The sequence below is a fragment of the Gallus gallus genome, chromosome 12, assembly GCF_016699485.2.
Source record: "Gallus gallus isolate bGalGal1 chromosome 12, bGalGal1.mat.broiler.GRCg7b, whole genome shotgun sequence".
In the NCBI taxonomy this organism is placed as follows: Eukaryota; Metazoa; Chordata; class Aves; order Galliformes; family Phasianidae; genus Gallus; species Gallus gallus.
Genome location: NC_052543.1, coordinates 7,833,327 through 7,845,589, shown reverse-complemented (window position 1 = coordinate 7,845,589; position 12,263 = coordinate 7,833,327). Strand labels below are relative to the sequence as shown.

The following is a 12,263-nucleotide window of genomic DNA, read 5'->3' as shown; positions in this document are numbered from 1 at the left end:
ACGCATTCACTGGAACACCACTGCTGAAAATCTTAGACTTGTCTAATAATTCTCTATCAAGTTTTGCACCAGGTGCTTTCCAAAAATTACGGTACCTACAGGTTCTAAATCTGACTAGAAATTTGATTCACTATATAGAAAACAAGACTTTCAGTTTCCTCCCACATCTCAAAGAACTGGACTTGTCATCCAACAGCATTGTACGTTTGCCTGCGACTTTTGGAAACGGCACAGGGAATATAACATTACTGTCAGTGAAGCATAACAAGCTTCAGAAAATGGAAAGAGTTCTGCTGGAGTCACTTCCAAACCTGAAAGTTGTTCTTTTCAAGGATAATCCCTGGCTATGTAATTGCAATGTCTTTGGCCTGAAACTGTGGTTGGAGAGTTTTTTATACAGAGGTGAGGAATTCTTCTCATTACATACGATGTACATGAGAACACAACCTTCCAAATGCAGCTAACTGATCTCCACTACTATAGCGTGCCAATTTACCTCACACCTTGCATCATGATATCAAATAAGCATACTAAGATACATTCCTACGCATAGCCTGGAATATAGGTGCGTTCATAATTACAGAATCATAGAGGATCATTTACACTGAGAGAGAGAGACTACACAGTGTGCATAGATACATTCTAGAAATACATGTCTGTAATGAATGTATGTATATACATCTATATCTACATATATAATAAGTATACTTGAGCTCATATACTTGCTTTAATACTACCAAAATGCTTTTGCTAGAAACCAACCTAACATGCAGGAGCTTTTTACCTGATGCATGAGACTAAGCATCAACACAGGTATCAGTACCAATTTAGAGAACTCAGGATTCTAATTTCTCTTTAAATTACTTTATAAGAACAAATTCTCTTAAATTTCCTTATAAGAATACTTGTTGTAGTACTAAATTTACTAGCAATATCCTGACTGATATATGCAATACCACCACCTGAGGAATTAAGTAAAAGTAGCTTCATATTTTGTTCATGCTTACTTTTAAATATATTCAAGAGTTATGCTTTATAAAAGAGAACATGAGCTAATAATTCTAATTTTATTTATTTAAGAATTTGTTTTGCTTCCAGAGCTCAGAGAAACTTTATAATTTAAGGTGATTAAGAAAAAGAAAACAAGCTTTCATCATCCCAAAGCGTTGTTATTCACATCCATTTTACCTACAATGAATACAGGAAAGACTTTAAGCATTAAAGCAAATTTCTTTTTCCTGTGAGGTATGTTCAGACTCTGAGAACTCAAAACTGCAGTGCAATTTACTTTTCTCTAAATCAAGCTTTGTTGCTTGAATGTGATTAACAATCTGTACATGAAGGTGACATGGAACGTGAGCAGATGGTCCGTGTTGCCTGTGATGTACTGCTATCTCCAAGCATCAGAAGTCTATAGGCCAGTTGGGAAACTATACTGTCAACACAGGGATGCAGGAGCAGTTTTCTTGGGGAGGTAAAGCCACTTCCAGAAGTAATCTTTCGTAACAGACAAAAGCCTAAACTTTTGTGAAGTAGACTACGGATTTTCATCTGAGTCCATTTTTATTCACTACTTTCTCAAATACAATCTTTTAAGGATAAAAATTTCTGCACCTCTATTTAACTAAAAGGTGGATTATTTCAGATAGAGAAGAGGGAGAAAATTCAACTAACTTGATTAAGTTAAACTTTTTAAATATGTAAACATTGGTTTTGGCCTTGTTGACTTAGCACACCATACTCCTACGGCTCTGATGTATGGTCTAATTAGAACCCTGAAAGCAACACCCTGCGTGTGTTGTTCTACATGCTTAGGAACAACGGTGTGATTTACCAGGACTGAGGCTTCCTACTTCATTTCCCGTTTATACTAAAAACATACTTTGAGAGGCTACAGAAGCTGGCCACGAGCAATTATGAAGTTTACCACTTGAACAAGTAATAGATTGATTAATCTTAACTTCTTTGGAACTCTGAATATTTTCTTACCACGAACCTCAAAAACATTGTTCATGTACTCAACTTATTACACTTTCTTTTTACTTCATTAGAATTAATGCATGATGTCAGAAGAATGATTACTTCACAGATTATTTCGATCAAGTGAGATATATTTACTAATATATTATTTTTTTCTTTAGAAAAAGAAGTAATGATACAAATTTGAATGCAATGAATTTCACATTAGCAGTATCTTTTATTTTTATCTATGACATTTCTTGCTTACATTTATTTGACCACTGTTCTTTACTTTTACATTTGTAACAATTCCCGATGAAAGTTATTACTTGCAAATAATTTCTTCTACAATTGTTAAAGTGCAATATTGCTGCCTTTGATCTAACTGGAAAAAGAAAGAATCATAGAATAGCTCAGGTTGGAAAAGACCTTCAAGATCATCAAGTCCAACCACAACCTAACCATACTACCCTAACTCTAACAACCCACTGCTAAATCATGTCCCTGTGCACCACATCCAGACAGTTTTTAAACACATTCAGGGATGGTGACTCAACCAACTCCCTACTCCAGTGCTTAACAACTGTTTTTGTAAAGAAGTTTTCCCTGATAGCCAAGAAACTTAGCCTGGCACAACTTGAGGCCATTTCCTCTCATACTGTCACCTGTCACCAGCGAGAAGAGACCAACCCCATTCTCACTGCAACCACCTTCCAGGTATTTGAAGAGAGCAATAAGGTCTCCCCCTCAGCCTCTTCTTCCCCAGACTAAACAGCCCCAGTTCATTCAGTCACTCCTTATAGGGCATATTCACTAGCCCTTCACCAGCCTTGTTGCCCTTTTTCTACATATAGCCAGACATCTTTAAAAGTATAAAGTCAACACTGACTATAAATGTAATTTGGGTATCTGTAAACCTCTCATGAAGAGAATTCAGAAACCACAAAATATTAAGATTATACTCTGTTGGGGTTTCTTAATTTTTCTTTTCAGGAGGAATAAGTGATGGCATCATCTGTGCAACACCAGGGATTCGGAAGGGCAAGGACCTCCTCAAAGTTCCTTATGAGCTGTTTGGGGCATGTCCACTTATGACAGCTTATGCTCATCTGGCCACCACTCATCACCACAGCTTTGAGCACAGGAGTTCTCTGAAGCACTCTCATCACAACGAACATGGGGAAAACAGCAGGCTAAGTTGTGAACCCAAACCAAAGCCGAGGCCTGTTAGTTTGCGTCATGCAATTGCCACTGTAGTAATAACTGGAGTTGTGTGTGGAATTGTGTGTCTAATGATGTTGGCAGCTGCTGTTTATGGTTGTGCCTATGCTGCAATTACTGCTAAATACCACAGAGAACATTTGGCCCCTGCAAGACAGCATGGGACTCCTGAGGAAAAAGAGCCATTTGATAGCTCCTTGGCTTGAGTTACTTCTGTCTTTGGTTTCTTGAAAATAAAGAGCCCTCACCTCAGTTTAAAAGCTTGGAACCTAAATACGATTGGTTTAATAGTTACGACTGCATTTATTTTCCTATTCACATTAAATAAATTCTCTGTGTGTATATACATATATGTATATATACATATATATATATATATATATGTTCCTTGGAATACATATTAAGACATATTTATGCAACAGAATGCAACTTATTGCATATATATGTACCTACATTTTGTCTGGTAAATTCTGAAGCCAAAATGCAAGACCGAATATGTGAGAGAATGAAATTCTAACACAGTCATTTCCAAGTATTCCATTCTTCATTCCTAGCTTTTGATGTAATATTAGTACAATATACTAGTAACAGTGTGCCTGCACTTATCACTCAACGTAAGTTTTTTGCAAAGAAAAACACAAATGATGAGAGTTTAGGATCTTAAAATACCTGATATGTATTCAGAAATATATTTTATAATCAGTTTTAGAACTGGCCAGTCTATACACTGATAACTTACAAAATTGTTGCAATGTTTCCAAATACATATTTCCCACCTCCTAATTTGCCCCCATTATGGAGTTTAGAAAATAGGAAGTGCCTTGTTATCTATTACATTTCATCTTTAAAGTACTTACAAGGAAGAAGGAAGAGAGCTGAGAAACCACAGGAGGAGGAAGTAATGCTACACTGTGTTTCAGGCACTGAGATAAGCACACACTGCTTATATAAAGAGACACTACTTATTATCCTAGTGGGATACATGCTTGCTAAAGACATTTCTGAAACACTTTAACCCAAAGTCCACACAACCTCAGGACTACAGATGGAGTCCTGATCTGAGTGCTGCCCTTCAGCAGGCAGGATCACCTAGCTGCATGTTTGCACATTCTCAGAGAGAAAGCATTCAGCTGAACTAATTCAAGGGTCTGCCATTTTGCAGAACTGTACTGCTGTCAGAGGAAAACAGAGCAAAAACCACAGTAACTAATTTAGAACATAAAGAATATTAAAGAACACAAAGAATGTGCACAGTATTCTTCAAATAATTCGTAGAAATGACAGTCTCAAAACAACCAAAAGGTATCAGCTACTTCACCTATCCTTACTGAGACTAGATGGAGCAACATCTAGTCTATTTGTGACAGATGTTTGTCTGAGGTGTTTTTAAATCTTTACAGTGACATGGATTAACAATCTGCCTAGAAAGCGGATGCAGCAATAGACTTTGCTTATAGTGTCTTAGTATCTGCCCTAAACCTGCTTTGCTAAAAATATTGCTAGTATATTTTAATGGCCAGAAGACTTGAGGACAGCAGCTGTCTCTCCAATAGGAACAAAACAAAGCTGTGCTATGGCATTCGGAGACCTCCGATCTTCTTTCAACAGATGGATTCCCAGACCAAGTCTTATTAGAGCAGCTACAGCCATTCCAATTATGGCCTCAACTGAGTAATGAGCTATATGGCAGGAGTCACGTAACCCTTGCTTTTATCTGCTTAGTAATAACTGAAACCTAAATTTTAAAGCTCATTCCTGCATCTGCAGTTGCTTTCATGTCCAGGAGAAATTAAGCATCTCGGTCTTGACGTAGATCTAGCACACAATGAAAACAATCAATTCCTTGCTGTTGTTGTTTTTGTGGTTACTACTACTACACACTTTGCATTATAGCTAGGCTGTTCTGGACTAAATAAATCAAGCTATTTCAAAATTTCCTATAAGAATACATTTTCCAAACCCTTTTTCTCCTGCATTCTCTGGAACATTTTCAGTTTTTCTACATTTTTTTTTTTTTTTAAATGTGGTGCTTTGGACCAGCTATATTACTTCAGCTGAGACATTAGCAGCACAGAATCACTTGGAATATTTATATTCAGGCTCTTTAAATCTGATATCTTGATGATGTCATTCCAAAGTGAATGTGCTTCTCTTTTTTCTGTTGATATATTTTCTAAAGTTTAATGAACAACATGTTTTGAGAGAGTCATTCTAGTGTGGAGACCTACATCTATTACTCTTATTTATCAATTACTCTATTTATCAATTTAGTGGGATATTATTTTTCAAAGGAAAACATAGCTTTTCAGATAGAAAAATAATTCAGGGAAGTATTTTACTGCCTATGGGACAAAAAATTAGTTCAGAGCCAAGTCAAATAACAGTGCTTTCCTATGGTGACCACCTGAAATGCGTACACTTACATTCAGACTACAGATCCTAAAATGAAAGCTAATAAACCTCTGACCTCCATTTAGATTTCAGTCACAGTGTTTTTAACAGCAATGCAACTCCCATTACAAATAAGTTTACACCTCTCATGCACTGAAGCGAAGGAAGGATTCAATATTTCCCTGACAGAAATAACCAGAGCATCTTTGACTTTAAAAAATAGTCTTATAAACAAAAACCTTTCACATTTTTCTTACTTTAAAAAGAAAAAAAAAAGGAAAAGTGAAAGGAAGAGGCAAGGAAGGGCACAACAACATTTAAAGGAACACTTTCCAAGTCAAATGTAAGATCCATTGGGGATTTTTATGCACAAATAAGGCGTTAAATTGATACGGCGTTCTGCAAGAAAGCAAAGTATTTTGTATTTCTGTTTGTTCACTCTGCTATGGGACTGCAGCAAGCCAATCCATACAAAATCTGATTTATACTTTCAAAATAGATGTTCCTTAAGAATTAAACAAACAAACAAATAAAAAAAAAACCCACCCGAGAAATGTCCCATTTAACTTTGGCAAGACTATATGAATTTACAACTGTTTGCAGTTATCAAATTCCAGTTATCTATGATGCAAAACACAGACAAACGAGAAAAGTATTGACTTAATTGCTTCAATTAATAAATGTAAAATTGTTTATTTTTCAGTGGAAGAAACTAATGAAAAAGTAGATGTAAAAGGTGCGGTTTTGTTGCCTATAACAAATTGTCCATAATGACTGTTGACCGAAATGTAGTAGACTGGATGTAGGGATTCCCTACACAAGCATCCTTAATTTGTAAAGCTTAGCAATGGACATCTGCTGCTGAAATGGGTTGTCTGCACAGCTTTATATTTCAGATAAAGGTTGCTGAGAAAGCTTTGTTATTTTTCCAGCAATCTAGTAAGTGGTATTATGGTAAGCACAGTATTTTTTTCCTAATCTTCTTTCAACAAAATAAAATTAATATATATATATATATCAGGATACATTATTCACCATAGTATTTGCAAAAGTAAAGTAAATATATTGTTTTATTTCTGGATTTTATATAGAGATTCACAATATTACTATCTTTCCTGAAAAGCTGGCCTTATAAAATGTCAATTTAGAAAAGTTTAGAAATTGCAATATGCCAACATCTTTACAGGAAATGTCCTTAGAAACTGTATTGAGAGAAACAAAGCCTAAATTGAAACATATTTGTTTGCCATATGTGTCTTTCCATTCAAAGCTTGCAAAAAAATAATCAACACTCAGCCTCCCTATGTCCTACCAAAATCAGGATCCCTCTTCTTGAATATCAAAGTAGAGTTGAATGACATTACACATAGCTTATCTATCATTAACAGCATTAACAAAAAACGACCAACTGTTGCCTACTAATAACCATTTATCTTTGCTGGCCCAAAGACAAAGATTAGTTAAGCTTACAGAAAGTATGCTGAATTTTACAACTTTGCATCTTTGAACGTGGTTGAAAAGTGTCACAGTACTAACAGTTACAAAAGGTCTTGATACTTCCTGGGCTTATATCATCTGAAATGTGACTGTATGCTCCCTAGATGAGACAGGCAGCAACATCAATCATCTGGATGTGGCAGTAAGCCACAACAGGGAAGAAGGAGTAGGAACTGGAAACCCATAATAAACAACCCAGTGAAAGGTACAGTTATCTCTGATTACTGAGGGATACCCCATAGTTTTATGGCTATATACAATACAGGTATGAATTTTCGAGTAAGGCTACCAACTCACTTCAAGACACAACAAACACACAGTAAAACTGCTAATGTTTTCAAATATTTTTACAGTGGGAAATGAATTAATTGATCCCCAGTACTTAAATTGGGGTTAATGTATTCATATACTACATAATGGCAGAGAATCACTCAAAGTGCTTTTGAATTTCATCCTTGTCCTGCATTATTTGAATTTTTTAAAAGGACTCGATGTCTTTTCTGCTGTCTCATACTACAATCAAGGATTTATTGTGCCAGTAGAATTATTTAGATTCAGATTGCCATTAGATCACAAGATTCATTCTTCTACTTAAGCTCTTCCACTCTGCCAAAATTGCATGGTACTCAAAATCGAATGAGCAAACAAATCCCAAAAGCAAAGGAGAAGTGCAGAAGTGGAGAATGCTCTGTGGAATTTACTTTGTGAATTTATTCTACTATACATGTTAGGAAATTGATCTAATTCACCCACCAGAGAACTGCTAAGGAGAGTCCAAGAATTAAATAGGGTTTACATTCTGAAGCAAATACTAGCCAAGAAATACCTTAAAGAGCCATGTTATTTGATTAATCCAAATACTAATTCTGTACAGTAAAATGAATTAAGAACAAACAGAAATGAATGCAAATGTGTGAATTCTGAGTATACCATCTAACTTCAGATTCACTGTTCAGGCAATTGTGAGAGGCAGGATTTCACTACTTACTCTGAAGCACTCAGTAGGGCACTTTGCATGTCTTCATGCATTATCTACAAAGTACGTTTCCTAAGCAAGTCAAGGCTTTTATCCTAAATCTGTCGGCTATTTAACACTAGACTGTACAAATATACATTCCAATTTTCCTGAAGCTGAAAACATTAGTCTATAGACTAATATTAGATATATGAATACACAGATAATATTCAAAATGAACAAGAAACTCCAGAAAAAAAAAATAAAATAGTGGTTTTCCACCAAAGCATGCAAAGCATTTTGAGGGATTTACTAAACACTACTGCTGGATATAATCTTCTGTGGCTTACAATGTGGAGTAAAGATTAAGTAAATCACTGTCTTGCCTGACAAGGAAAACATCTATTTTAGAACGATTCAACAATTTGGTTGGTGTGTCATTCTGATGACATATTCATTTTCCCTTAAGCCTTCATACTAAAATGCAGTTTTATAGATGGTGCCATAAATTTTAAGGACTGCGTATGACAGTGACATTTGCATGCATGTTTTTAATATAGCAATACCAAAGCAGTTCACGTTGCAAAAAGTGAAAAAAAAAATACAAGCAGGACTGAGAGGTTTAAAATAGATATAGTTCTACTGTGCTTTTTTAACAATAGCTGACTTAAGTATTTGTGAGACATTTAGAATACCTGCCACTCCTAGAAATATAATTAGTTCAAGCCAGTTTTAATTTCATTAATGGGAGTCACTTCTTCAGAACATGTGCTGGATCTGGCTCAAAGAGAGATATGCATATGAACTTCATTCGAATTCATAAAAAAAAAAATCCTAAATAGGGTTTCAAAGTATACAATTACTAACACACACACACACAAGAAAGAAGATGGAGACCATAAGTTTTGTCATATAAAGGCATCTAGTCTCCCATACAATGCTCATATTTTCCTCCATAAAAATATAAAAAGATCTTGCTTACTTAGTGCCTACAGAACTAAGTCTCGGTTACTGGAAAACTGGTATGCTTACTGATTCTCCTTTCAAACTGCTGTCCTGCAGAAGCTGATTCAAACAGAAAGATGAAAAAGAACTGAAGTGTGACAACCTAAAACAGACATACTTGTATTTTAAGAGTAACGCAAGAGTTTGGGTCATTCTTTTTTTTCCGAGGCACAGATTGAAATAGCTTAAACAGCAGGATTTTCAGGGTTGCTTTACTGTGGCATTCAAAATCATATGTCATTTTTAACAAATTAGTAGTGAAAGAAGATATGGTAAAAATTTACCGTATGGGTGGGGAAACAAAAAGGAGGACCTAAATTTTCAAATTATATCATTCAAAATATCTGATGAATTTTATCATCTTGATTGGGAATATTAAACACAGAATAACAGAATTTCCTGTTTGGAGACAAAAACTTGGAACTTTTATATGGGCTCTAGAAAGAATCCATTCTGAATAGTTAAATACTAAAAAGCAAAATGAGTCTGGTTTTACTTCGGGCAATCTGTTTACAGGTATAAAATGTAATATTCTATGTTTGCATAGTAAGTTTAGATAAAAGTATTTAAAAATCAACTATTGCTTATCCACAGATTGAGTAGCACCTCCTGCTTCTAATTACAAAGAACTGCTTAAGACATGTTTTTACAAATATACTCTGATGTAATTTTAAATGGAAGTGATATATGAACATAAAGTAGCAGGTATGATCTGCCTTTTTAGCAGAAATCAGTAGCGCAATTTTAAAAGCTATTCCTTCCATTCATGTAAGCTGAATCAAATTTCGTCCTAATAAATGTTTTCTGTGACAAATTATTTCTACTGGTCTCACAGCATCACTGTGTGGCGGAGAACAAGAGAGTAGTCTAACGGCTACTGTACCCTTTTGCACCATGTACTATGGAATTGAATGCACCTGAGATGCATTTGAAGGACAGCTTCCCCAGAACTTTATGTATCACATACCTATAGATAGACAAGACTTTAGGTAAAAATACATTTTAACAATGATGATTCTTAACTCCTATTTACTTCTTATCTTTTAATTGCTTGGCTGCAGAAAACAATGGCCATGAGGGAAAAAAAAATTGGCCATTTCTAATCATCCTCAAAACTAACAGTAAATGTATTGTCTTGAAAGGACTACACATAAAGCATAACTACTGTCCAAGATGTTAATGATTGGCAGAATCATTATAATAGATTTACACTCTATAAAGATGCTGAGAGTGGCTGAACTTTGGGTCATCTGTATGACGAATTCATGTATATAACTAGTCTGTATCTTTAAAAATTGATTTTAAACAAAATTATGATGATGAAACCATCACTTTTCTTAGTTCAAAAGGAACTAAAAATAAACGTGTACAGATTGTACAAGTACTATGTTGCATCCACAGGAATGCCCTTACAGTCATTTGGAAGTAGATGCTCACACTAAAAAAGGGAACTGAGTTCAGTCATCATGCAATGTCAAAGAATACAAAATTCTTGTGCTGAATGCTATCAACATTTAACATAGACATACTACCTTTCAAATGAACGTCAGAAGATATAATTCAGTCAATTTGCTCCATTTATAATAACTAGATTGAGGAATCCCATATAGACTGCTGTTATCTTGGCCACTGAAAGCAACATTGTTCATACATAACTTCTTATACTACATTCCAACGCTGGAGACTTTTAAGGTTCAGCTAGAGAAGGTGTATTACAACCTTGCCTAGGTCCTGTTTTTGACATGAAAGGTTGAATCAGATGATCTCTGAGGTCTCTTCCAGCCTGGTCTTTTCTAGGGTAATTCTACAACTTTTGGATCATATTGGAAGAACAATACAAAATTTTACCACCTGTTGTTCTCCTTAACTTTGTAATATGGGCAGTATGAAGAAACTGATCATTATAATGTAAACTAAGTATAGGAAGCATGATAACAGAGAGTGCTAAGACAAATAAATCTGAGCATAAATGTTTTTTAACTGCGAAAAAAAAAAAAAAACCCTGCTTTCAGTATTATTGTCCTTGTTTCTCCTGCAATTAAATCAAACTGTGCAAACAGTAATAAGCATGCTGTTACCACAAATACATTAAAGACTTATCTCCTTTCACACCTGCCATAGAAACTTGCACTCAGGGAAAAAAAAAACAACAACGTCAGCTGAAAGAGACAGGAAGGACTTTAGAAAACAAATCACTTCAAGTTTCCTGTAGTAATGGTCTGGAGACTCACTAATATTAGGAATTTGTGCCTATATTAAAGAATTGAGCCATCCTACTTCCAATAAGCCTTAGCAAAGATTTGCATGTTAAGTGTGTTATAACTGATCATCACCTACAAGTATAGAATCAAACAAAAACAATTAAGAAAACAGGAGTGCAGAATTTGCAGTAAGGGCTGGTTTTATTCTTTTTTCCTCCATTCTTGTGAGCAGCTCTAACTCAGGTTTCCATTTCATAGCAATGCTCTAGTTTCTCTTTGCCTGTCTTAAACTCTTGTAGTTATCTGCAATAAACAATATTCTGGCATAGCTTTACTTTCAGTTAAATCCCTCTTAGGAACACAGTAATTTTATATGGAATGTGCATATCAGGCTTCTGCTTTCTGTAATTCACTTAGACCAAATGGGAATGAGGAATACTTACTTCGTACAAATTAAAATGAGGTATTACGGCCAAACCTGAACCTGAATATAAGCATTCGAAAATATATCCTACTTCATTCTCTTAAGTTTGGCAAACAGAACCTTCAAACTTTGACCCTTTACCTCTGCTACAGCTTCTGTCCCAGATACATTTGCTTAAAAGGACCAATGTTAACCCTCTAATCAAATCTAAAATTTGGGCTAGATACTGGGTACTTTGTTGAAAGTTTGTTGATGGAAAAAATGCAAATGTCAAAGTACACTTATGATCTTCATCTGAAAGAGGACAAACATAATGCATGTACTTCTTTGTCTTGTACTGGCTGTGGCTGACTGATACTTTCATGCAAAATAGTTTGTACAGCTCCTAAAAGGACCTTCACCCCTAGTGAAAAACATACAAGGGAGATGTAAAAAAATATCTATATGAGAAGAGTAGGATGGTTCTTGTTTCATGTGATAGCTACTCAATTTTCTCTAAAACAACTTGATTTCTGGAAAAAGCCATGACGTTTCTTTAATTTAATTTAATTCCCACTTGAGGTTAAGTAACAATAGATATGTAGACAAAAGTGAGCAGAATTTCAGAAAA

The 12,263-nt window shown here is 35.1% G+C and overlaps 1 protein-coding gene across 6 annotated transcripts in view; it reads right to left on the bottom strand.

The window, feature by feature from the left end:
- The window catches only part of CACNA2D3 (calcium voltage-gated channel auxiliary subunit alpha2delta 3), a 409,731-nt gene that overhangs the window by 66,793 nt on the left and 330,675 nt on the right, over positions 1–12,263 (bottom strand). The window lies entirely within an intron of this gene.